Below are 26,920 nucleotides of genomic sequence, written 5' to 3'. Positions count from 1 at the left end.
AACATATAAAAAAGTTATATGCCATAACCAAGTGAGATTTGTCTCAGGAAGGCAAGGTTGTTTTAATATCCAAAAATCAACATGATACACCATATTGATAGACTAAAAAATGAAAACCATACAGTTATCTTAACAGATGCAGAAAAAGTACTCGGCAAAATTATATACCCTTTTATGATAAAAATTCTCAACAAATCAGAAATGTGATAAAGCACACCTGCAAAAAAAATCTGTAACTGACATGATGCTTAATGGCCAAAGAATGAATGCTTTCCCATTAAGATCAGGAAGAAGGTAAAATTGCTCATTCTCACCACTTCTATTTAGCATTGTGCTGGAAGTTCTAGCCAGGGCAATTGGACAAGTACTATAGATGGAATGTTTGTTTGTGTCCCCTCACCTCCCAAATTCATATGTGGAAGCCTAAATCCCCAGTGTGATGGTATTTGGAGTTGGGGCTTTGGAGAGGTAATTAGGTCACAAAGGTGGAGCCCTCATGAATGGGATTAGTGCCCTTAAAGGAGACAAAGAGACCAAAGCTCGCTCTCTCTCGTCACCATACAACAGAAGACAGCTATCTGTGAACCAGCAAAATGGCATTCACCAAGAACCTGACCATACTGGTGCCTTGATCTTGGACTTCCAATCCTCCAAAACTGTGAGAAATAAATGTCTGTTATTTAAGCTACCCACTCTACAGTATTCTGTTTTAGTAGCCCTAACTGACTGAGATAGAAATAAAATGAAACAAAAGACATTCAGATTGAAATGAAAGAAGTAAAAGGATCTTCATTTGGAGATAACATGACCTAGAATATAGAAAATCCTAAGGAATCTAACAAATTACTATTGGAGCTAATAAATGAACTGTAGGATACAATATCAGTATTCAAAAATCAATTATATTTCAATAGAGTTGCAATGAACAATTCAAAATGAAAATTACAGCATTATTCACAATAACCAAACGGTGGAACAAAATGTGGTTGGTATATATATATATAATGGAATATTATTCAGTCTTAAAAAGGCAAGAAATTTGGCACATGCTACAACATGGGTGAACCTTGAAGACCTTATGCTAAATGAAATAATTCAGACAAATACTGTATAATTCCACTTATATGAGGTATCTAGAGTAGTCAAATTCATAGAAACAGAAGGCAGAATAGTGGTTTCCAGGGACTGGGGAGAGGGAGAAATGAAGAGTTATTGTTTAATGGGTAGAGATTTTCAGTTTGGGGTGGTGAAAAGTTCTGGAGATGGATCATGGTGATGGTTGCACAGCAATCTGAATGTATTTAATGCTACTGAACTCTACACTTAAAAATGATTAAAGTGATAGTTTTATGTTATATATGTATTTTTACCATAAAAAAATTGAAATTAAGAAAACAATTCCATTTATAATCACATCAAAAAGGATAAAATAATAGTAAATTTAACAAAAGAAAGGCAGAGGATATACTCTGCCTTCAACATTGTTGAAAGAAATTACATATGACAAATAAATTAAAAGACAGCTCATGTTCGTGGATCAAAAAACTGAATATCACTGAATGACAATATGCCACAAATTGATCTACAAAGGCAACATAATTCCTACCAAAATTCCAGCTTCTGCTTTGCAGAAATTGACAAGCTGATCCTAAAATGTATCTGGAAATTCAAGGGATACCAAATATTGATGTGGTGCTCATTGGCATTTCTGATTCTACCTCCCTTGTCTCCATCAGGGAAGAGCAGAGCCTCCCCTCTCACTCAGTGGCAATGAGGCAGTAGGCAGTGTAAATGGATGTTCCAGATTCAACAGGAAGTAAATTCGCCAGTGGGGCCAAAATGGAAGCTGAACTTTCATCCACATCTAGATTTGTACACTAGTCCATAAAAAGGGTGACTGCCTGCAAAAAAGAACAGTAAATAGGATCCAGGACCTCACAACATAATATCAAACTGTATAGGATACAATAAAGAAATCACTTGCCATTTCAAGAGCCTCAAGAATCACAACTTGAATAAGAAAAGACAATCAACAGATGCCAACACTGTGATGGCATAGATGTTGGCATTATCTAACAAGGATTTTACCCCAGCCACCATGAAACAAGCAATTATGACCGCATTTCAAACAAAAGGTAAAACAGGAAGTCTCAGCAAAGAAATAGAAGATATGAGGAGAACAAAATGAAAATTTTAGAACTGAAAAAATGTAATAACAGATATAAAAGATTCACTGGATGGACTCAATAGAATAATAAATACAACAGAGGAAAGAACCAGTAAACTTGAATGTAGGCCAACAGAAATGACCCAATTTGTAAAACAGGAGAAATTAGATGAAAAAGAAATGAACCTCAGGGACCTGCAGAACTCTCTCAGTCAATCTAACACTTGTATAATCAGAGAGCCAGAAAGAGAGGAGAAAAAGAGTAGGGCTTGGAGTATTTGAAAAGATAATTCAAACTCTTTTGAGCAAGACATTCCCATTTAAAACATTGAAAAATTTCAGAGACCTTTCCACCATAATTGCCATAATTTTAATTTGTATCCACAGGAAAAAATACAAATAGCAAAAAACTGCAATACATTTAATGGTGCTTTTGATAAATTTGTTTGTGTTGCCACAATTACCTTGGGAACTGGCAGGCCTGAGTAGATATATGGAATCTTTTCCTCAGCCTTCCAAGCAGCATTTGTTGCATACCATGGTTTCCTGATTCCATGACATAACTAACTCTCTGACTTCTGAGGATGGTCACTTGTTCATTCATTTGCTCATTCATTCAATAAGTAGTTACTGTTTCCTTCCTCTGACCCACATATTGGTAAGTGCTGTTTTACAGAGAGAGTTCTGCATTGAAGGCTGTTGTCTGGCAGTCCATTTAGTGTGGTCTACGCTTCTGGGAAGTAGCTCCTCTTGGCACTGGCCTACGTAAGCTTATCATTGTACAGCCTGCTGTAAATCTGGTGAGGTCATAAGTTGGCCTTTCTTAGTATTGCTTTTTGACATGTGATAAATTTTCTTTATTGTAAAGCAATTTTATTGTAAAGACATGAAATTTTCCATAGCCCAGCTTACTCATGGTTGGTTTTGTTTTTGTTTTTTTGGTTTTTACAAAGTTTTGTACTTCAACCATTAACCAAAATCCCAGCCTCATTCAGAATGAATCTTTTAAATATAGAAGCCCCTTCCAGTTCCCCATGACAATTGCTGCCTACTTTGGCTATTACCATCTCTGTTGAAACCACTGTCAATAGGCTTAGCCGACATGCATGTGAGTTACTATCAAATGAATTGGAAATTTGGGTGAAAGGAACTGGTTTCTACTTGGATTGGATTTTAGGCCAGGATCTTATTGTTCTTAAGTTGTAAGTATTTTGTCCTGTCTTGCTGTGCTGACCAAAATGGCAGAAGGCCACATCAGTACTGAATCAACAAGTCAGTACAAGTTCCTAATTAACTGAAAATTCGTGACTAAAATTAAATGTGATGTCAAAGAATAATTTTCAAAAAATGATAGAAATTATGACTTTCAGACATAAAATGAACACATGTCAAAGTTTTTATTTAACTCATATGTGTAAATTTTGATGCAGTAAAGAAATATTAAAATGAATTTGCAAAAAAAAAGTGCTCTATCCATAGAGCAATAGTCGATTTTATCCCAACTGGACAAACCTAATTTACATTCTTACAGACAAGAATTGTTTGCACTGCTGTCAGTTTGCTGCAATGTAACTTCTATCTCTACAGAATTATAAAAGAGCCTAGTCAAAGTCACCCCTAGATGGAATTAAATAATTCCTGGGGCCTTCAGCCTTTCATTGAAAGGATATCCAATAATCTCTTTTGCTCATTTTAAAGTCTTGTATCTTTCTTTGCAGTGATAAAAGTGATAATTCTGCCTTAGCACAGTTATGGAAGGCAGAATAAGGAAGATACTTATTAACACCATACAGAAAGAAATCACGTATCTTTTATGGCTTATGCTTAGTTTTTTTAAAAATACATAGACAGAATAATGGAAACATAACTATTAATAATCATGAGGAGTGTGTAGATATTACCTCACTGTCATTATCTAAGATAACAAATGGAAATGTAACAACTATTATCTACATTCAAAATGGACACTCATGGTAAATATGTCTTTTGTTTATGCACAAAGAGTATACACGCTGTCAAATCAAAACAGATTTTTTTAAAGATGTGAAATTAATCCAATCAGTTCTTTCCTCCTTTAACAACAACAAAAATACACTGCCAGGTTAGTGAGTCAAACAAGAGAAGTCTAGGAAGATGAATGGGGAAGAGAGGCTGTTCTGGTTTAATGTAAACAGCTTAAATATGATATTCAAAGGAGTGTGAGAAGCAATTTCTTTAGACTGTTGACTTATTTGCTTTAGGATTAATTTATTCTTTTGTCTTCAATGCAAGTCCAATGCATTTTAACTTTCAAATAGTACTATGTTCAGCAGCATTTATTGTATGTTCTTGCTATGTGCCCAGAACCTCAGAACCATGCTAATATTATTATCTATCATTCAATACTATAAAAACAGCGCTATTATTACATCTAGTTGTAGTCAGGTCTTCTCTAGGCTTCAGCCATGAGTGGAGGAGTGGCAGGAGCTAAGATCAAGGCACAACTTTTGATCTCAGCTGGCAAGAAAGGAAAGTGGGTAGGGCAGGGCTGGTGAGTGCTTACTTCTTGGACTCAGGGTTCCACAGAGCATCAAGATCTAATCAGTTATGCTTCCTCTGTTACCACTCCCCTATCTCTGCCTCTCTCTGCTTCTGGCACCATCTTTTTCTTCCTGTCCAAGCTCAGAAATGACATCTCCATCCTTCCCTGAGCTCTTCATCAAAATTTCCAGTGCCCTTTTGATTGCACCAGGTATTAGAAAGGAATCCTTTGATATTAGTCCAATTGATGATCTTCTGATCCTTTCTGAGAGGTTTGAATTTTTATAGAAGATATTTGATAACAAATCTCAAACTGTTCATTTTTTTTTTAACTTGTTATTTCTTCTTTCTTTTAACCATTTAGTCAACAGACATTTTGAGTACCTACTACTTGCTAGGTGTTCTAGGTGCTAGGGGCAGTCTTCTTCCTTCATAGGTCTGCCGCTTACCTACTTGCTAGGGAACCGATGGGGAGCCATTTCTCCTTGGGGAAACCTGGGTCTAGCACTGATGAAAGAAAGTTTCATGGTTGCTTGTCAACCCTATCCTCTAACCTGGGAGTGCCACGGAGGCCAGTGCAGAAACCAGAGTTCTCAGGGTTTGTGTGAGGGACTGAGTCTCTGGAACCTGAACTGGGGGAAGGCCATTTACTTTGAAGAGCAGGGGTCAGAACTGGACTTTTCATCTGCATTTCATGGGCAGCCTTTTTCTGTGAGCAGAACTGAACTGGATTGTTCATTTGCATTTCATGGGCGGCCTTGACTTCAATGTCACTGACAAGGGAAACACCATATGGGATCCCTCAGGCCTCCTCCCCCTCCTTCTCAATGTCCCTCAAGGCAGCACCCACTCCCATTTGTTTCTCTCTTGGGTGGGAAGGTACATGACATGAAAAATGCTGAATCTCACATCAAGATGTCTTTCGAAAGATGAATGGGCCTATTCTTAGTATCATCTCAAAGCAGGCAAGGCAAAGGCAGGATATTTATGAGGTTTTGGAGTGTAGTTTGAGCCAGGCCTTTTGTTTCAGGGGACTTGATTAGAATTGGGTAATCTCATGACATATTAGGATTAGTGGACAGAGTGAGGCAAGGGTTTTGAAGACCGTCTTGGACTGTAAACCATTGTTTGAGACTATATTGTAGTAGACATGGACTATGAATAGTCTAATGTTTAAATAAATTTTCAGGATATTCTTGAAATGGATAATAAAGTTATTTGCAACTTTATCTTCCATGGCAAGAGTGTCCTGGAATAATCATGTTGATGAAGACAATGGATAATAAAGTCCTGTTAATGTAGACAATAAGCCCTGTGGGTATAGATAATTTCAGTTCTCAAAGATTAATGGCAACATTTATCATTTATTGAGTGGCTACTACACTATGTACTGGGCTGGCACTTTTAAGTTGCAATGGTCTTCTATTTTCTTCCCTGTTATTTTTCCTCGTAAATTAAGCAGGTGTCAGTTCTGTATGCCTTTAGATACTTGCTATTCAAACTGTGGTTCTGGGACCTGCAGCATCATCAGCATCACCTGGGAGCTTGTTAGAAATGCAGACTCTCAGACCCCACCACGGACCTACTAATTAGAGTCTTCATTTTAACAAAATTTCCAGGAGAAGGGTGTACACATTAAAGTTGGTTAAAGTTTTGGGCCGGTTTTGGCAGAATGACATTAAAAATAAAAATTTTAATTTCAGTTTAGAAACATTAAGGACATCATGTTCATTGGCATCTAAGCTTTTGAACTATACTTGTTAGTATTTCATAGACATTATCTGATTTAATCCCTACAACAACCTATGAAGTAGGATTTTATGGATGAGAAAACAGAGACTCACAGTGGCGAAGCATCTAGCTCAAGGTCACATCATCAGTATTGAGTGATAGAGCCAGGATTTGAATTCTGGTATGTCTTAACACAAAAGCCAAGGTTCTCAACCATAATGCCATGCTGCCCCTGAAGATTCTCTGGAGGAGAGTTCTCCACCATCACACCCAGACTCCTGCCTTCATCTCCTAACAGCTCTACACATATCTCCTTGGTGCCTTCTCCACCTCCTCCAGGCCAGATGTCATGCACAATCCAGACCACTGAGTGCAATCTTTTTGACCTTCAGTCCACTGTCATGGTTGATATGCTTCTTCTGAATTGATGACAGAAGGTAGCCTCCCTGCTTCTCAGACATATTCAGGCATAGGAATCTCTTCCCATGGCTACCAGTAACTTAGATTTCAGTGCACACTGCCATCCTTTTTCTCTTCCCCAGAAACACCACCATCATTTGCCAGCACAAATGGAAAGCAAACTTTCAGGACCCTCTATATGGAAAAGGGCATAGGTGAAGTCCCCAAACCCTGGCCTCCATCTCTGGTCTGGTGATGAAGAAAATCCCTAAAAAATCTCTGACTCTCGGGCCGGGCGCAGTGGCTCATGCCTGTAATCCCAGCACTTTGGGAGGCCGAGGCGGGTGGATCACCTGAGGTCAGGAGTTTGGGACCAGCCTTACCAACATGGAGAAACCCTGCCTCTACTAAAAATACAAAAAATTAGCCGGGCATGGTGGCACATGCCTGTAATCTCAGCTACTCAGGAGGCTGAGGCAGGAGAATTGCTTGAACCCAGGAGGCAGAGGTTGTGGTGAGCCAAGATTGCACCATTGCACTCCAACCTGGGCAACAAGAGGGAAACTCGGTCTCAAAAAAAACAAAAAAACAAAAAAACAAAAAATCTCTGACTCTCCCATCCATTATGGTTGCTTCTAGCACTATTTGCCTTCATCATCACCTATAGGATCAACCTTGATGTGCTCAAACTCCAGAAAATTCTATACTTGAAAGTCATGTGGATGGTAGAATACAACAAAAGCACTACTAACCTTTCAAACACTGTGTTGATGCTGGTTTCCTAGGCAGGAGGTGAGAAAAGAAGACTCCAAGGGAATGATCTTTTTTCTTAATCTTTCAACTTACTGTAAGAATGTAAATCATACTGTTTTTCAAGCACTTAGCATCTAGAATGGGACATTTATTTTTTGCTTTCTGAAAGACAAAACTAACAAAGTGGTCTAAGAAAAAAAATCCATGCACCCAGAAATCGAGAGAAAATGACGTATTCTTATTGGAGTACAGGTGAAAGAGGACTTCTGAGAGGGCCAGGCAAGGTAGCTCATGCCTATAATTCCAGTGCTGTGGGAGGCTGAGACTGGAGAATTGCTGAGGCAGGAGTTTGAGATTAACTAGGGAAACATAGTGAGACCCTGTCTCTAAAAGAAATTATAAAATTAGCCAGGTGTAGTGGTACACCTGCAATCCTAGTGCCTGAGGCAGGAGGATCGCTTGAGCCCAGGGGTTTGCATGTTATGGTGAGCTATGATCACACCACCGCACTCCAGCCTGGGTGACAGAGCAAGATCCTGTCTCAAAAAAAAAAAAAAGAAAAAGACTTCAAAGAAAATCCGAGTGTAACTGTTTGAATGTGTCCTCTCCCAAATTCAGGTGTTGCCAATGTGACACTATCAAGAGGTGGGGCTTTAAGAGGTAATTAAGCTGTGAGGACTCCTCCCTCATGAATAGGATTTGGTTCCCATATAAAGGGCCTTGACAGAGGGAGTTCCTCCCTTTTATCCTTCCGCCTTTTGCCATGTGAGGACACAGCACTCCTCCCCTCTGGAGAATCCAACATTAAGGTGCTGTCTTGCAAGCAGGATGCATCCTTCTCTAGGCATGCTGAACTGCTGGTCTCTTGATCTTGGATTTCACAGCCTCCAGAATTATGAGAAAGTAAATTTCTCTTCTATAAAATACCCACTCTCGGTAATTCTGTTATAGCAGCACAAACAGACTTTAAACAGCTTTAAAGTGTGATTAGAAATGGTATACTCTGTTATCTCTATTGCAAAGTTACTGCCTAACTCCAGGTGCACCACATTTTAGCACATTCCCACTTTGGCAATGTAGTGGTGGTGGTGGTGGTGGTGAAGGTGTCCAGACAGAGGGGGCAGTAAGAGGAAAAAGCCCTAAAATGACTGGTATGCTTAACACAGGTTTCTTTAACTCCCTACAACCTGTAGCAGGTACAAATAGGTTCACATTAGCATTAACTCCCTCATTTAAATGGCTCATCTTAGTTCTTTGCCTATGCTTTTCACTTATTTTCAGATGTCTCTAGAGATGTCTCACACACATGCAATAACGGTCTTCTGTTCCTCTGTTCCACCTTACTAGTTGGTGTCTATCACCCACAAGCCACTTAAGGAAAATGCTTTTCCTCTGCTGTGACTGCTGTTGTCCTTCATGAAATACTGCCCAGCCCAGGAAGCAAGCTTCAGACATTCCCAAAGTCACAATACACTCGAGGTGCCAAATGACAATGTGTTCCGTAAATCAAACGACGTGATGGAGGTAAGTCTCGATCATTTTACAGGTTTACTTTGCCAAGATTGAGCATGTGCCTTGGAAAAAGGAACACAAAATCACAGGAGCATCTGTGATCTGTGCTGTTTCCAAACAGGGTTTGAGGACTTTTGTATTTCAAGGGGAAAGAGCAGGCACTAAGGGAAAATGGAAAGAAAAGGGGGTAGGGTAAATAAAAGAGAAAAGCAATTGCATTCTTTTGAGGCTTTGATCAGCATTCACTGAATCCATATTTAAATGTTAAAGAAGCGGGTAGAGGAATAGTCAATTATGCATTCATCTGGTGTGTGGTTAATCTACATTTTTACGTAAGATAAAATACACAGTAAAGCAGTCAAATATGCATTTGTCTTAAGTGAGGGAAGACTCTGAATCCTGTCTTTGTCGTATACCTGTGAAGATAATCTGTTAATTTACATTGTCTGGGTGAAATTCAACAGAATTGTTGTAGGGTAAAGATCTTGGGGTCAACAAGAAATTTCCGGGTAAGCAAATAGTGAGGCAGCCCCCAGGGGGAGGTCAGTAACCACCTTTCTTTTTATCAATTTATTTAGGAACAAAATGGGAGGCAGTTTGGCATGACTCCATTTCCAAGCTTGACTTTTCCCTTTGGCATAATGAGTTTGGGGTCCCAGATTTTTAGTTTCCTTTCACAGTGTTGTGGGACTTTTCCTTAGTTCAGCTAAAGGTGGGGTCCTTGTCACACGGCCACAAAAATTTAGGATCACAGACAAGTTGAAGGATGAGCAGGGCAGGATTTATTGGGTAAAGGGAAAAAAGGAAACAGGGACTCTCTGCAAAGCCAGGTGCCTGCTGGTGCCTTCCAGCCTCGCAGTTTGAGCCCCAGGTTCCACACAGGAAGAGGAGGGGCCTGGCTCCTCCCCACTACAAACAGCACAAACTTCTGTGGCTCTACCCAGGTGTGCACTCCTCCCAGTGCATAGGCTGGTTGGAGTTTCGCCAGGGAGCCCTTCCCACCTAGCAGTTTCAACAGTTTTCTCCAGAACTTGTTAGACTGCTAAACCACACCGTATTACGTGCAGAAATGGGAATAACATCCCTTTCCCCCAATTTGAGTGGGAGGCTGTATTGCATAGTGTTTAAAAGCTTGGGTTTGGAGGACAGAAATAGATTTTATTTATCTGACTCTAAAATATGAATTTAAAAAATCTATTTCACAAGGTTGTTATGTGGATTAAATTAGTGGCACAGAAATCTGTAGATACTACAGCTCACTCTTTTCTGGGCATCATTCAAGTTCAAATTCAAATGTTTGTCTTTAACACGATCTCAGAGACCTGTAGAAAAATGCCAAAAGGAAATGAGAACTTATATCCACAGAAAAACTTTTACTTGCGTGTTGATAGTGGCATTATTCATAATGTCTCTGAAGTGGAAACAACCCATATGTCTACCAACAGACGAATGGACGAGGTGTGATATAGCGCCGCAATGGAATATTATTTGGCAATAAAAAGAAATGAAGTACTAAAGCATGGCGCATACAAAGATGAACCTTGCAAACATCATGTTAAGTAAAAGAAGACAGTCACAAAAGTCATGTATTGCATGATTCTATTTATATGAAATATCCAGAAGAGGCAAACTCACTGTAAAAGAAAGTAGGTTAGCAGTTGCCTAGCACTGTGAGAATGGAGAATTGGGGGATGATAACTAAGGTGTGAGAGATTTTTGAGGTGATTCAAATGTTCTAACATGTGGTGATAGTTGCACAATTCTGAATATATTAAAACCATTCAATCATAGACTTTAAATGGGTGAATCATATGATTTGTGAAGTAATAATGTTACCGTAGGTAGCTAGTCAGACAGGAGCAGGGCAGGAGAGAGCTTCCGCCAACCCCCACCAGGAATATCAGTTGACCGTCAGGTGATGGTCAGGCAGTTTTTAAGCTATTATGCTAAAATAATAATTGGTTGCAGCTGTCGCCAGGGACAGGTCGCCTCCCAATAGATAGAAACATCTGAAACTGATGATCAGCAGCTTCCCAATAAGCTCCCAGGAGTTGGGCAAGTGGGCTCAAGCATGCGCACTAAGAGGGAAAATGGCAGACGACCTTTGTTTAGGAACACTGCATTGGTAAGGGGAAAATGCCTCAAGGGAGCATGCACACAACTCCGGTAAACACACTGTGCATGCGGCCCCTCCCAGGTGCTAGCAGGCCACTGTGCATGTGGACAGCCCACCTCAAGGGAAGAATCAGGGGAGAAGTAGTGCAAGACCCTGGAAGCATGAAAACATATAAAACCCCAAGTCGAAAGGTCAAACCACATATTTGATCTCTCAAGTTGCCTGCCTGGCCCTCTTCCGAGTGTACTTTACTTCCTTTCATTCCTGCTCTAAAGCTTTTTAATAAACTTTCACTCCTGCTCTAAAACTTGCCTTGGTCTCTCACTCCGCCTTATACCCCCTCAGTCTTCTGAGGAGGCAAGAACTGAGGTTGATATAGACCCGTATGGATTCGCCACTGGTAACAATAAGAAATATACAGTCATCCTTCAATATCTGTGGGGGATTGGTTTCTGGAATCCCCCTCAGAAATTAAATTTATGATGCTCAAGTCCCTTATATAACATAGTGTGGTATTTGCATATAACCTATACACTACCTCCCATGTACTTTAAATAATCTCTAGATTCTTATACTTATTACACTGTAATGCTATGTAAATTGTTGTTATACTATATTTTTAAAATTTGTGTTATTTTTAATTGTATTTTTTTTGTGTGTGTTATGTTTGTGTTATGTTATATATTGTATTTTCCAAATATTTTCATTGAATTTACAGATGTAGAGAGCAGAGGGCTGACTGTACATTTGGTCTTTGTCTTAGGTTTCTGGCACACAGCTCCTAAATCCCTTAGAATCTCTAGAGGCATAAGGGTGCTGTTTTTATGCTAATGAGATGATGGGTGGCTGGTTGTGGGGGCAGTCCCTAGACAGCTTCAGGTAGGGGTTGGTCACCAGAAAAACCAACGGGTAATTAGAGGTTTGGAACTATCAGCTCCACTCACAGACCTCCAGGCAGGAGAGAGAAGCTGGAGATGAGTTAACCACCAGTGGCCAATGATGTAATCAGTCATGCCTATGAATGGAGCTTCCGTTAAAACTTCCTAAATGAAGGAGTTCAGAGAGCTCCCGGGTTGGTGAACACATCAGGGATGCTGGGAGGGTGGTGTGGCCCTGCTCCCATACCTTGCCCCTTGCATCTCTTCCATTTGGCCGTTCCTGAGTTGTGTCCTGTACAATAAACTGGTAACAGTAAAGTTCTTTCTCAGTTCTGTGAGCCATTCAAACAAATTATAAAACTAAAGGAGGGGGGTCCTGGGAACCCCCAGTTTATAGCTGGTCCATCTGGAAGGCCCAGACTTGCCATTAGCCTCTGCAGTGAAGGGAGTCTTGTAGTACTGAGCCCTTAACCAGTGGGGCCTGCGCTCTCTGGGTAGTTACTGTCAGAACTGAATTGAATTGCAGAACACTCACTTGGTGTCTGGAGAGCTGGAGAATTGGCTGGCAGGTGGAAAACCCCCTGTGTTTGGTGCCAGTGATGTTGTGAGTAAAGGGAACATGCATATCTCAGTAAAGCTGTTACTGAGAATGCCTATAGGGGGCTTCCTTAGCAGCTTGAATTGGCCTGCAATGATGGCAGGGCCTTCCCAGGCTATGAGCCCTTCTGAGGAAATCTTGCCCGGATATCTCAGGCCTGCTCCTGACAGGGTGTAAAACCTTGAGCAAGTTACCTTGCTTCTCTGAGTGAGTTTCCTCCTCTGTGATATGAGGATGAGAATAGTACCTTCTGTATAACGATACAACACCTATTCTTTGCACAGTGTCTGGCAGATGGAATGATTTGGATAAATGTGAGCTAACATTATTAGGTGTGAAGTGCAGATAATATCTACCTCACAAGGTGGCTATTGATGATAAAATGAGTAAATGCAAGGAAACCACTTAGCAGTGTGCCTGGCAAATATATGGTGAACAATAAATGGTAGAGAGGAGGAGTAGCTATCATTATTATAGTTCATAGTATTATTTTAGCCTGATTCAGGAACAGGAAGGGAGAAAATAAGGGGCAGGGAAAAAGAGAGAGCTTCAAAATCTCAGTCCTCACATGCATACATTAATTTTTTAGAAATGATCTCAACAAAGAACCATGGTTGTCTCTGGCTTTAAATTAGTGACCTGGCATCATCCAGCCCCTAGAATTGTGGCCTATAATGAATCCTTCTGGCTGCCCCAAGGTAAGAGGGAAAGAGGGGGTACACAGTGATGAGGGGGCCTCCTTCTTCTTAGGAATTGTTGGGTAGATGCATGGAGTTAGAGGTCCAACAAAGACTTCCCCGCCCCTCATATGGCTCCACTGCACCAGCCAGACTGGCAGAACTGGCCCTGTAGCCTGGGCAGTGGTCAGGCTAACCTCAGGTGGCCCTGCTTGGAGGGGCTTCAACCTCACCTTGATGGAGTTTCCAAGGAAGTGAGGCAGCCCCTCTCCTGACTTTGCTTCCCTTCCTCCTCTGGGATCATCCATGCCATTTAGTTATGTTAATTTTGGGGGTTTTGTTTTAATTTTTATTCTCATTCATTTTCTCTGCTTAGACTGCTCAAAAGCCCTTATCTAGTGAATTACTTTATTGGAAAAACAACAAGAGATTCATTTCCCCCCTCTCACTCTCAAATCGTCATTTTTTTTTCTTTGTTTCCATTCCAGTGCCCCTGGAACAAGCAGTCAGAGCTGAAGTCCCGTCCCACAGGGAGCAGGCTCATGAGCTCTGAGAGGGCCTGAGGAAGCTCCCGTGGAAATGGGCATGGGGAGGCCTAGGATTCTTTGCTAGCCTCCAGTAACAGGAGTTTTCTGGACTTTTGTTGAAGATCTTCACCAAGACCTCTTAGAACCTTGGGTCATGGGCTCACAAGAGCTAGAAAGTTCTGCAAAGATGAGGTCTGGTGTTTGTCCTCTAGGCTGCTCCTCTCTACTTCTTTTCCCATCTCCTTTTTCCACTCACATCCTACATCCAATGCATATTCAATTCCTACTAGGTCCACTTTCAAAATATAGCCACATCTGATCCATTCTCGCTCACTGCCACACACTAGCCATGCCACCATCTCCACTCAGATGGATTCTAACAACAGCTTTATCACAAGTCTCACCTGTATTAATCTTGCCTGCCTGTAGTCAGTCATTCACTATAGTTGGAGTATTTTTTTATTATCAAATATATCATGTCTAGGAAACAAATTTAAATAATAATTTAATTTGGTTTGAATAATAAAATGAACATCCCATGGCCACCCCCCAGCTTAAGAAATAGAATTTACAATACTCTAGATATCCCCTGGATTCTCTCACAAATTGCATTCTCCTGCCTCCCCTGAAAGGTAAATCACATCCTGAATTTTGTGTTCATCATTTTCTTGCTTTTCATTTTTTAAAAATAAAATAGTATCCTTAAATAATATATTGATTAGTATTGTTCGTTTTGGACTCATTAATTCTTCTTTGACTTGCTGCTTTTTTCAACATTGTTTCTGAGTTCATCTGGTTGAGGCATCTTAAAACTTAAATCAGATTGTTGTTCATCTGCACAAAAGCCTTTCACAGCTGCCAATCACACTTAAGAATTACTGTTAACCTTGTTCTTTTTGCTTAGTATTGTTTTGGCTACATGGAATCTTTTTTTTGGTTCCATATGAAATTTGAAGTAGATTTTTCTAATTCTGTGAAGAAAGTCAATGATGGTTTGATGGGAATGCATTGAATATGTAAATTACTTTGGGAAGTATGGCCATTTTCACAATATTGATTCTTCCTATCCAGGAGCATGGAATGTTTTTCCATTTGTTTGTGTCCTCCCTTATTTCCTTCAGCAGTGGTTTGTAGTTCTTGAAGAGGTCCTTTACATCCCTTGTAAGCTGTTTTCCTAGGTATTTTATTCTCATAGCAATTGTGAATGGGAGTTCATTCATGATTTGGCTCTCTGCTTGTCTATTGTTGGTGTATAGGAATGCTTGGGATTTTTGCACATTGATTTCGTAGCCTGAGACTTTGCTGAAGTTGCCTATCAGCTTAAGGAGTTTTTGGGCTGAGACACTGGGGTTTTCTAAATATAGAATCATGCCATCTGCAAACAGAGACAATTTGACTTCCTCTCTTCCTATTTGAATATCCTTTATTACTTTCTCTTGCCTGATTGCCCTGGCCGGAACTTCCAATACAATATGAATAAGAATGGTTAGATAGGGCATCCTTGTCTTGTGCCTGTTTTCAAAGTGAATGCTTCCAGCTTTTGCCCATGCAGTGTGATATTGGCTATGGGTTTGTCATAAATAGCTGTTATTATTTTGAGATATGTTCCATGAATACCTAGTTTATTGAGAGTTTTTAGAATGAAGGGATGTTGAATTTTATTGAAGGCCTTTTCTGCATCTATTGAGATAATCATGTGATTTTTGTAATTGATTCTGTTTATGTGATGGATTACATCAATTGGTTTGCATATGTTAAAATAGATTTGCATCCTAGAGATGAAGCCAACTTGATCATGATGCTGGAAGCATCATGCTAACTGACTTCAAACTATGCTAAAAGGCTACAGTAACCAAAACAGCATGGTACTAAGGGAGGAGAACACCCCTCATATTGTCTTATGCCCAGTTTCTGCCTCCAAAGAAAGAAAAAGTAAAATCTAAAAGTCAGAAATGAAATCCACAGGCAGACAGCCCAGCACCACACCCTGGGCCTGGTAGTTAAAGATTGACCCCTGACCTAATGGGTTATGTTATCTGTAGATTACAGACATTGTGTAGAAAAGCACTGTGAAAATCCCTATCCTGTTCTGTTCTGTTTTAATTACCATTGTGTGCAGCCCCCAGTCATGTACCCCCTGCTTGCGCAATCGATCTTGACCCTCTCACGTGGACCCCCTTAGAGTTGTAAGCCCTTAGGAGGGACAGGAATTGCTCACTTAGGGAGCTTGGTCATTGGAGATGTGAGTCTTGCCAAAGCTCCCAGCCGAATAAAGCCCTTCCTTCTTTAATGTGGTGTCTGAGGGGTTTTTTCTGTGGCTTGTCTTGCTACATTTATTGGTTCCCTGATCGGGAAGCGAGGTGATTAACAGGTGGTCAAGGCAGCCCCTTAGGCGGCTTAGACCTGCCCTGTGGAGCATCCCTGTGGGGGACTCTGGCCAGCTTGAGTGACACGGATCCTGAGAGTGCTCCCAGGTAGGCAATTGCCCCAGTGGAATGCCTCGCCAGAGCAGCATGTGGCAGGTCCCCATGGAGGATCAATGCAGTGGCTGAACACCAGGAAGGAACTGGCACTAGGAGTCCGGACATCCAAAACTTGGTAAGACTAGTCTTTGGAACTTGCCCACTCCATTTGAGTGGAAGCGTGGCCTGATCACCCACGACGTGCCTGTACCAGCGCTTTGGATTTGTTTTTGACTTGACTTGGATTGCTTGATGCTGTGGTTTTGGTTTTGACCTGGCTTGAATTTCTTGATACTCTGATTTTGGTTTTGATTCTGGTTTGGTGCAAACTGTAAAAGTGTGTGTGTGCCCTTTTTACCTTTTTTTTGTTTTGTGGTGTGCCTGTGATGTGAGTGTGGTGTTTTGTCTCAAGGAAGCATGGGTCAGGCACAAAGTAAGCCCACCCCACTAGGAACTATGTTGAAAAATTTCAAAAAAGGATTTAAGGGAGATTACGGTTTTACTATGACACTAGGAAAACTTAGAACTTTGTGTGAAATAGACTGGCCAACAATAGAGGTGGATTGGCCATCAGAAGGAAACCTGGACAGGCCCCTTGTTTCAAAGATATGGCACAAGGTAACCTGTAAGCCAGGGCCCCCAGACCACTTCCCGTACATAGACGCTTGGTTACGGCTGGTTTTAGACTCCCCCCTCCTCTACCACCCCACACAGTGGTTGAGAGAACAGCAGCATAAGTGGCTGGCAGAGGCAAGGAAAGACCAGCAGAGAAAGCGAGAGAAAAGAGACAGAGAGGAAAAGAGGTAGAGACAGAGAGGAAGAGACAGCGAGGAAGAGACAGAGAGACAAAGAGGGAGTCAAGAAGAGAGGAGAGAGATATACAAGTAGTTAAAAAGTGTACCCTATTCCTTTCAAAGCCAAGGTAAATTTAAAACCTATAATTGATAATTAAAGGTGTTCTCCATAACCCTGTAACACTCCAACACCACTTTGTTGTCAGTGTAAACAAGGGTGTAGCCGAAGGCACTGAGGCCACTGACAACCTGTGTAGCCTTCCTATCAAAAATCCTTAACCTAGTAATCTGCGAATGGCCCACATGCATTCAGTCTGTAGCGGCAACTGCTTTGCTAACAGAAGAAAGTAGAAAAATAACTTTTAGAGGAAACCTCATTGTGAGCACACCTCACCAGTTCAGAAGTATCCTAAGGAAAAAAAAAAAGATGATTTAACATTAACCACTGAAAATTCCCTTAACCCAGCAGGTTTCCTAAGAGGGGATCTAAATCTTCATTACCATTCAAAGGTCCCACCAGACCTAGGAGAAACTCCCTTCAGGACAGGACGATAGATGGTTCCTCCCAGGTAATTGAAGGAAAAAAGAAAAAAAAAGTTATAAAAAAAGAATTTATGCAAGAAGTATTGTATAATTTAAAAGTAACTAGGCCTCCTGAATGTAAAACTATTGATAAAAACAGTTTATGTGCAAGGTGTATAAGGAAAGTAAAATATACCTTTGGTAAAAAGATTATAAGTAGGCATAAGAATGTAAATGTTTACCTACATTAAAAGGTTAAAAAAATTATTGTTTTGAAGGTTTAAGCAAGTTTTAAAACGTTAATTGTAAAGAAAATTCTGTGTGTAAACACATTAGCTAAAGTTAAAGGGGTATCATCCAGTTTTTCTGTGAACTGAACATTAAAGTAAAAATACAACGGGTTTTTCTTAAAGCACTAACTTGCTCTTTAACAAAGATTATAAAAGGTTAAAAAGGGTATAAAAATCTTACCTTATGGTGTGACATTAATAATTGAATAAATATGTCTACAAAGTTTTATTAAAACTAAGTTTAACATTAATAGCACAGTAATATAAGGTGAAATTTTGCTTATCTGGTATAAAAATCATACAGGAAGCATTGTCAGATATAAAATGGTGTTTGGCTTCTTTGGTCTAAAAACTAATTAAAAATAGTTGCTAAAGGAAATTTCTCAGTAGAACTACAAAGTCCACTGGTGATCTCCCCACATTTAAAACAAAAGATCAGTTTCTTAGAAATTACATACTTGGTTTATCTTCCACTTTCCTTTCCCTCAAAACTAAAAGTCTTTTAGCATATGTACCACCCCTAGAATTTCCGGTAAACTAGCGCCAGTCTGAGGATCACGTTGTCATCAAAGGGTGAAAAGAAAGGAAATTCGAGCCAGCCTAGGAAGGACGCTACCTTGTGCTGCTAACCACCGAGACTGCTGTTCCCACAGTGAAAAAAGATGGACTTATCACAACCGAGTCAAGAAAGCACCACCCCTTCCAGAGTCATGGGCCACAGTCCCAGGGGAAAACCCTACCAAACTGAAGCTAAGAAAAATTTAACTCTTTCATCTATTCTATTACTCTCTCTTCTTTCCTTGCTCTATTGCTGACCATCTAGTTATTAACATAACCAAGTCAATTTCGCCTCAAACTATTGCATTTAATGCTTGCCTTGTTATACACCGTGGGAACTTGCCAAGTCAAAGACAGCTCACTATTTCAGAAAAGTACCTCTGTCCCTCCTGACTCTCCTCAGACTGGGCATTAGTAAATTAGGACCATTTAATCCGGGGAATTTTCGATAAAGACTCCAGTGTCGGCCGGGCGCGGTGGCTCACGCCTGTAATCCCAGCACTTTGGGAGGCCGAGGCGGGTGGATCACGAGGTCAGGAGATTGAGACCATCCTGGCTAACACGGTGAAACCCCGTCTCTACTTAAAAAAAAAAAAAAAGACTCCAATGTCAACCAGGAGTCTTGCACCCCAACATAGAGCTTTCAGGCTGTAGTTGGTCCAACAGTCTGCGGACTACTAAAGAGCAAGGATGGACTGCCTCAACTGGTTTTTGTAATTTCCTAAAATCATGCAGTGATTTTACTGGAGGATCATAGAAGTTAAAGACTTAAAACAAACTTTGGCAATTAAGACAGGATACCAAGAAGTAAATGCCTGGTTGGCATGGATCGAATATTCCATCCACACGTTAAACAAAAGCAGTTGTTATGCTTGTGCACATGGCAGGCCAGAAGCCCGGATTGTCCCTTTTCCACTAAGGTGGTCCTCCAGTCGACCAGGCATGGGCTGTGTGGTAGCTCTTTGCCAGGATTCTACAGTCTAGAGTAATAAGTCATGCCAAGCTTTCTCTGCTATATCCCAAAGTCTGGCACCCTGTGGGTCAGCCCCCGAGGGCCATCCGGCTTCCATCTCCCAACACTAAGTTCACTTCATGTCTCTCATGGCAGGGACGAGACTTAGCATTTCTTGGAGACCTGAAGGGATGCAGTGAGCTTAAGAATTTTCAAGAGCTTATCAATCAGTCAGCCCTTGTTCATCCCCTATCAGATGCGTGGTGGTATCGTGGTGGACCTTTACTGGGCACACTCTGCCGAACAACTGGAGTGGCACTTGTACTTTAGTCCAATTGGCTGTCCCTTTCACCCTGGCATTTCATCAACCAGAAGAAAAAAAAAATAAGACATCGTAAAGCAAGAGAAGCCCCTTATGGATCTTTCGACTCTCACGTCTATTTAGATGCAATTGGAGTCCAACGGGGAATACCAGATCAATTTAAAGCTTGAAATCAAATAGCTGCAGGATTTGAGTCAGTATTTTGGTGGGTAACAGTTAATAAAAATGTAAATTGGATAAAGTACATCTATTACAACTAACAGCAACGAGCTTTTCATGAGTTAAAAGAAAAACTCATGTCGGCCCCAACCCTGGGGCTACCTGACCTGACAAAACCCTTTACACCTTTTGTGTCAGAAAGAGAAAAAATGGCAGTTGGAGTTCTAACCCAGACTGTGGGGCCCTGGCCAAGGCCAGTGGCCTATCTCTCAAAACAACTAGATGGGGTTTCCAAAGCCTGGCCCCCATGTCTAAGGGCCCTGGCAGCAACACCCCTGTTAGCACAAGAAGCAGATAAACTAACGCTTGGGCAAAACCTGAATATAAAGGCCCCCCCATGCTGTGGTAACTTTGATGAATACCAAAGGACATCATTGTCTAACAAATGCTAGATTAACCAAGTACCAAAGCTTGCTATGTGAAAATTCCCGCATAACCATTGAAGTTTGCAACACCCTAAACCCTGCCACCTTGCTCCCGGTATCAGAGAGCCCAGCTGAACATAACTGTGTAGAGGTATTGGACTCAGTTTATTCTAGTGGGCCTAACCTCTGAACATGAGTAGACTGTGAGCTGTATGTGGGCGGGAGCAGCTTCGCCAACCCCTACAAAGTGACTCTGAAGAAGATGAGAAGCCCTGCTCCAGTCACACCCGGAAGCTGACTGGTCCACGCATGGCTGAAGCATGAGAAAACTCATTGCAGGACTGATTTTCCTTAAAATTTGGACTTGTACAGTAAGGACTTCAACTGATCTTCCTCAGACTGAGGACTGTTCCCAGTGTATACATCAGGTCACTGAGGTAGGAAAAAAAGTTGCTACAGTCCTATTATTTTATGGTTATTGTAAGTGTACTGGGACTCTAAAAAGAACTTGTTTGTATAATGTTATTCTATAAAAGGTATGTATCCCAGGAAACGACCAACCCGATGTGTGTTATGACCCATCTGAGCCTCCCATGACCATAGTTTTTGAAATAAGATTAAGCACTGAGGACTGGTGGGGGCTCATAAACGATAGGAGTAAAGCGTTAGCCAAAACAAAAGCAAAAGGGGTGCCCAAACAAGTCACCTTGAAGTTTGATGCCTGTGCTGTCATTAATAGTAATATGTTAGGAATGGGATGTGGTTCTTTTAATTCGGAAAGAGGCTCTATGGCAGAAAATAAGTACATTTGTCATGAATTAGGACTGTGTGGAAATGAATGTGGATACTGGTCTTATGTCATTTAGGCTACTTAGATAAAAAATGAAAAGGATCCTGTCCACCTTCAGAAAAGGAAAAGTGGCCCTTCCTGCACCAGTGGTCAGTGTAACCCCTTAGAACTAGTGATAGCCAACCCCCTTGATCCTTGTTGGAAAAAAGGGGAGCATGTAACCGTAGAAATCGATGGGGCTGGACTAGATCCTTGAGTAAGTATTGTGGTTTGAGAAGTTTATAAAGGCTCTCTTGAGCCAGTATTTCAAACCTTCTATGATGAACTGAATGTGCCAGTAGCAGAAATTCCAGGAAAAATAAGAAATTTGTTTTTGCAATTAGCTGAGCATGTAGCCCAGTTTTTCAATGTCACTTCATGTTATGTATGTAGAGAAACTGTAATGGGAGATCAATGGCTTTGGGAAGCCCGAGAATTAATACCTACAGACCCAGTTCCTGACGAATTCCCAGCTCAAAAGAATCACCCTGATAACTTCTGGGTCCTAAAAGCCTCAATCATTAGACAATACTGTATAGCAAGAGTGGGGAAGAACTTCACCCTTCCTGTAGTAAGACTCAGCTGCCTTGGGCAAAAGCTGTTAATAGTACTACAAAAACAGCCACCTAGTGGAGTTCAAGCCACGCTAAGAAAAATTCATTTAGTAAATTCCCCAAGTTGCAAACTGTGTGGATCCACTTGGAGTCCCACCAGGACTGGACGGCCCCCACTGGATTATACTGGATATGTGGGCATAGAGCTTATACCAAATTACCCAACCAGTGGGCAGGTAGTTGTGTTATTGGCACTATTAAACCATCTTTCTTCCTACTGCCCATAAAGACAGGCGAACTCTAGGCTTCCCTGTCTATGCTTCCCGTGAAAAGAGAATCATAGCTATAGGAAATTGGAAAGATGATGAATGGCCCCCTGAGAGAATCATACAATATTATGGGCCTGCTACTTGGGCACAAGATGGCTCGTGGGGATACCGGACCCCCATTTACATGCTCAACCGAATCATACGGTTACAAGCTGTCTTAGAAATAATCACTAATAAGGCTGGCAGAGCCTTGACTATTCTGGCCTGGCAAGAAACTCAGATGAGAAATGCTATCTATTAAAATAGATTGGCTCTCGACTACTTGCTAGCAGCTGAAGGAGGGGTCTGTAGGAAATTTAACCTTACTAATTGCTGTCTACACATAGTTGATCAAGAGTAAGTAGTTGAAGACATAGTTAGAGATATGACAAAACTGGCACATGTGCCTGTGCAAGTTAGGCATGGATTTCATCCTGGGGCCATGTTTAGAAAATGGTTCCCAGTGCTAAAAAGATTTAAAACTCTTATAATAGGAGTTATAATAGTAATAAAAATGTGCTTGCTGCTCCCTTGTTTTCTACCTGTACTTCTTCAAATGATGAAAAGCTTCATCACTACCTTAGTTCTCCAGAATGCTTTAGCACATGTGTACTATATGAATCACTATCGAATCACTGTTTTCAAGAAGACATGGGTAGTGAGAATGAAAGTAAGAACTCCCACTATTGAGTGAAGTTCTCAAAGGAGGGGAATAAGGGAGGAGACCACCCCTCATATTGTCTTATGCCCAATTTCTGCATCTGAAGAAAGAAAAAGTAAAAACTAAAAGGCAGAAATGAAATCCACAGGCAGACAGCCCAGCGCCACACCCTGGGCCTGGTAGTTAAAGATTGACCCCTGACCTAATCGGTTATGTTAGCTATAGATTACAGACATCGTATAGAAAAGCACTGTGAAAATCTCTGTCCTGTTCTATTCCATTCTAATTACTGGTGCATGCAGCCCCCAGTCACATACCCCCTGCTTGCTCAATCGATCACAACCCTCTTGTGCAGACCCCCTTGGAGCTGTGAGCCCTTAAGATGAACAGGAATTGCTCACTCGGGGAGCTTGGTTGTTGGAGAAGTGAGTCTTGCCGAAGCTCCTGGCTGAATAAAGCCCTTCCTTCTTTAACTTGGTGTCTGAGGGGTTTTGTCTGTGGCTTGTCCTGCTACAGTACTAGTACCAAAACAGACATATAGACCAATGGAACAGAACAGAGAGCTCAGAAATAACACTACACATCTACAATCATCTGATCTTCAACAAACCTGACAAAAACAAGCAATGGGTAAAGGAGTCCCTATTTAATGAATGGTGCTGGGAAAACTGGCCAGCCATATACAGAAAACTGAAACTGAACCCCTTCCTTACACCTTACACAAAAATTAACTCAAGATGGATGAAAGACTAAAATGTAAAACGCAAAACCATAAAAACCATAGAAAAAAACCTAGGCAATACCATTCAGGACATAGGCATGGGCCAATGCTTCATGACTAAAACACCTAAAGCAATTGCAAAAAAAGCCAAAACTGACAAATGGGATCTAATTAAACTGAAGAGCTTCTGCACAGCAAAGGAAACTAGCATCAGAGTGAACAGGCATCTTACAGAATAGGAGAAAATTTTTTGCAATCTGCCCATCTGACAAAGGTCTAATATCCAGAATCTACAAGGGACTTAAACAAATTTATAAGGAAAAAAACCAAACAACCCCATCAAAAAGTGGGCAAAGGATATTGACAGACACTTCTCAAGAGAAGGCATTTATGTGGCCAACAAACACATGAAAAAAAACCTCATCACTGGTCATTAGAGAAATGCAAATCAAAACCACAATGAAATACCATCTCACACCAGTAAGAATGGCAATTATTAGAAAATCAGGAAACAATAGATGCCGGCAAGGCTGTGGAGAAGAAATAGGAACACTTTTGCACTGAATGTAGTATAATGATTTATATTCCTTTTGGGTATATACCCAGTAATAAGATTGCTGGGTCAAATGGCATTTCTAGTTCTAGATCATTCCAAAAGGAATATAAATCATTCTACTATAAAGACATATGTACACATGTTTATTGCAGCACTATTTATGATAGCAAAGACATGGAACCAACCCAAATGCCCATCAATGATAGACTGGATAAAGAAAATGTGGCACATATACACCATGGAATACTATGCAGCCATAAAAAGGAATGAGATAATATCCTTTGCAGGGACATGGATGAAGCTGGAAGCCATCATCCTCAGCAAACTAACACAGGAACCAAAAACCAAACACCAGATGTTCTTACTCATTAGCGGGAGTTGAACAGTGAGAACACATGGACACAGGGAGGGGAACAATACACACTAGGGTTTTTGGGGGTGGGGGGCAAGGGAAAGGAGAGCATTAGGAGAAATACCTTATGCATGTGGGGCTCAAAACCCAGATGATGGGTTGATAGGTGCAGCAAACCACCATGGCACATGTATACCTATGTAACAAACTTGCACACTCTGCACATGTATCCCAGAACTTAAAGTAAAGTAAAATAAAATAAAATAGAATTACAATTAGCCCAGGAACAACAAGAGTTTGAAGTGCAGTGGATTTAGATATGGATTTGTTTTTTCAACAAAATGCAGATCAAAAATACAATATTCAAGGTATATGAAACCCAAGTGTGCAAAGAACTGACCTTTTCTTTTCTTTTCTTTTCTTTTTTTTCCTTTCCTTTCCTTTCCTTTTCTCTTTTTTCTCTTTTCTTTTCTTTTCTTTTCTTTTCTTTTCTTTTCTTTTCTTTTCTGAGACAGTGCCTCACTCTGTTGCCCAGGCTGGAGTGCAGCGGCATGATCTCAGTTCACTGCAACATCTGCCTCTAAGGTTCAAGTGATCATCGTGCCTCAGCCTCCTGAGTAGCTGAGATTACAGGCACACACCACCATGCCTGGCTAATTTTTGTATTTTTAGTAGAGATGGGTTGTGCCATATTGGCCAGGCTGGTCTCAAACTCCTGGCCTCAAGTGATCCACCTGCCTCGACCTCCCAAAGTGCTGGGATTACAGGCATGAGCCACCACACCTGGTCAAGAGCTGACTTTTCTTATATGTGGGTTCCACAGAGACCACTGGGGGACTTGTGTCACAGATTTGAGTAGACACAGAGAATCCTGGAACCAACCCTTGTATACTGAGAGATGACTGTAAATCCAGTCTCCTATCTGGTCTCAGAAGGCCCTACACAACTGGCCCTTGCTTCTCTTATCTCATTGCCTATATTCTTGTCTTCATTTGTTCTGCTCTGGCTACACTGCCTTTCTTGTTTCTCAAACATGCCAACATTGTTTCTGCCTCAGTTTCTTTGCATTGGCTGCTCTCTTTGCCTGGAATTATCCTCCTATCTTCACAGAACTTGCCTCCTTACTTCATTCAGCATTCTTCTCAAGAGTTGCCTCGCAGAGGGGCCTTATTTAATTTACTCTATTTAAATAATCCCTGCCACTCCCAGGACTACCTCTTGATTTATTTTTATTCATAATACATCATTATTTGTTCTTATGTACTAATTTGTTTATTATCATTCTTCCCTATTATAACATATGAGGACAAGTACCTTGTCTTGTTCACGTCTCTATCAGGGCCTGGCATGTATTAGGCATTCAATAATATTTTTGTATTAATAAATAATTGAATGAATGAATGAGGGGGCTTAATCTATGTCAATTCACTTCTTCAAATCACCCAAATATGCAATCAATCTAGATGTAAATGTTATGTTTGCTTTGTAAATGCAGCTCTAAGATAAATACTTGCTCCTATTCCAGAGCCCACACAGCATAGTTGTGCAGGTTGCACGCTACACAGTGTTAGAAGGCACCATACACACACACACAAGCAATGTTGGAACAGCCACTGTCTCATTACTCACTAAAATATTCACTATTTGTTAGTTGCATATAATAGAAAATGCAATTCAAAATTGGGATAAACAAGAAAGATTTGTTCATCTGTGTGCCTGGAAAGTCCAGAAGAAGAATAGGCATCAGTGTGGCTGAATCAGCAGCTCAACTGTGCTATTATCAAGGTTGCACTTTCTTTACATGTTTTTTTTTTCTCTTCTGCCACCCAGAGTGTTGGCTCAATTTACAAGTGGGTTCCAGCAGATTGGGTGGTGCCTGACTTCTAGTTCACGGCTTGCGGAAGAAAAGGCACGGCTTCCGCCCCGGCATTCAGCAGGAATCCTGATTGAGCTAGATTAGATCATGGGCAAAGTCTCAAGAACATGATTGTGGTGAAGACAGTCACACAGGCTGCTTGGCTCTGCATATCCAGGCTCCTGTGGGCCTGAGGGTGAGGTCAGTCTCCCCAGGCACAGGGCCTGCATGGGGAGGGTGGAAACCTTGGTACTATAAGCCATGGGTGCTGGGTAGACACTATAAATGTCCACTGAGTCATCCTTTGGGTGCCGTATGGAAACTGTGAAGTCAAGTGAGATCACAGACCTGGGAGTGATTTAATGAAACTATAGAAGTAGAATAATACTGGCTATGAATTTTGTGAGCATTTCTGTCTAGAGCTAAGTGCAGCCCCTACATGATGAGGTTTTCAGTTAGAGAGAACAATATTTTTAGGAGACAGAGCTGAAATTGTGCCCTGATTGAGTGTGAACTCTTTCCTTTGCTGGGTAGTTTTCTTCTGAGCTTTAGGTAACTTGGCTGATAAAGTGTGGAGGAAGAGAATGCTGTGCTCACTCAGGGTCAGCACTGCCTTTGATGCTGTCTGTGTTGGCTAATTTGCATTCCCAGGGCAGAGATCAAAGAATTTGAGATTCTGCTTCTTTGGAGTGAAGAAGCTCATAAGAAGGTCTGAGCAGTCA

At 41.0% G+C, this 26,920-nt stretch overlaps 1 long non-coding RNA gene across 2 annotated transcripts; it reads left to right on the top strand.

Moving 5' to 3' along the window:
* Positions 1-664: 664 nt before the first annotated feature.
* Positions 665-18,332, top strand: LOC105484358 (uncharacterized). 2 transcript variants are annotated; one of them, XR_011610992.1, is made up of 4 exons: positions 665-8,473; positions 8,918-9,094; positions 13,264-13,372; positions 13,840-18,332. It is a non-coding gene; the product is annotated as an uncharacterized lncRNA (long non-coding RNA). The 2 variants fall into 2 exon arrangements; XR_988882.3 differs by lacking the exon at positions 665-8,473 and having other exon boundaries at positions 8,519-9,094.
* Positions 18,333-26,920: the final 8,588 nt, after the last annotated feature.

Source organism: Macaca nemestrina, chromosome 12 (genome assembly GCF_043159975.1).
Source record: "Macaca nemestrina isolate mMacNem1 chromosome 12, mMacNem.hap1, whole genome shotgun sequence".
NCBI classification, from domain to species: domain Eukaryota; kingdom Metazoa; phylum Chordata; class Mammalia; order Primates; family Cercopithecidae; genus Macaca; species Macaca nemestrina.
This window is presented reverse-complemented; position numbering and strand designations above follow the sequence as displayed.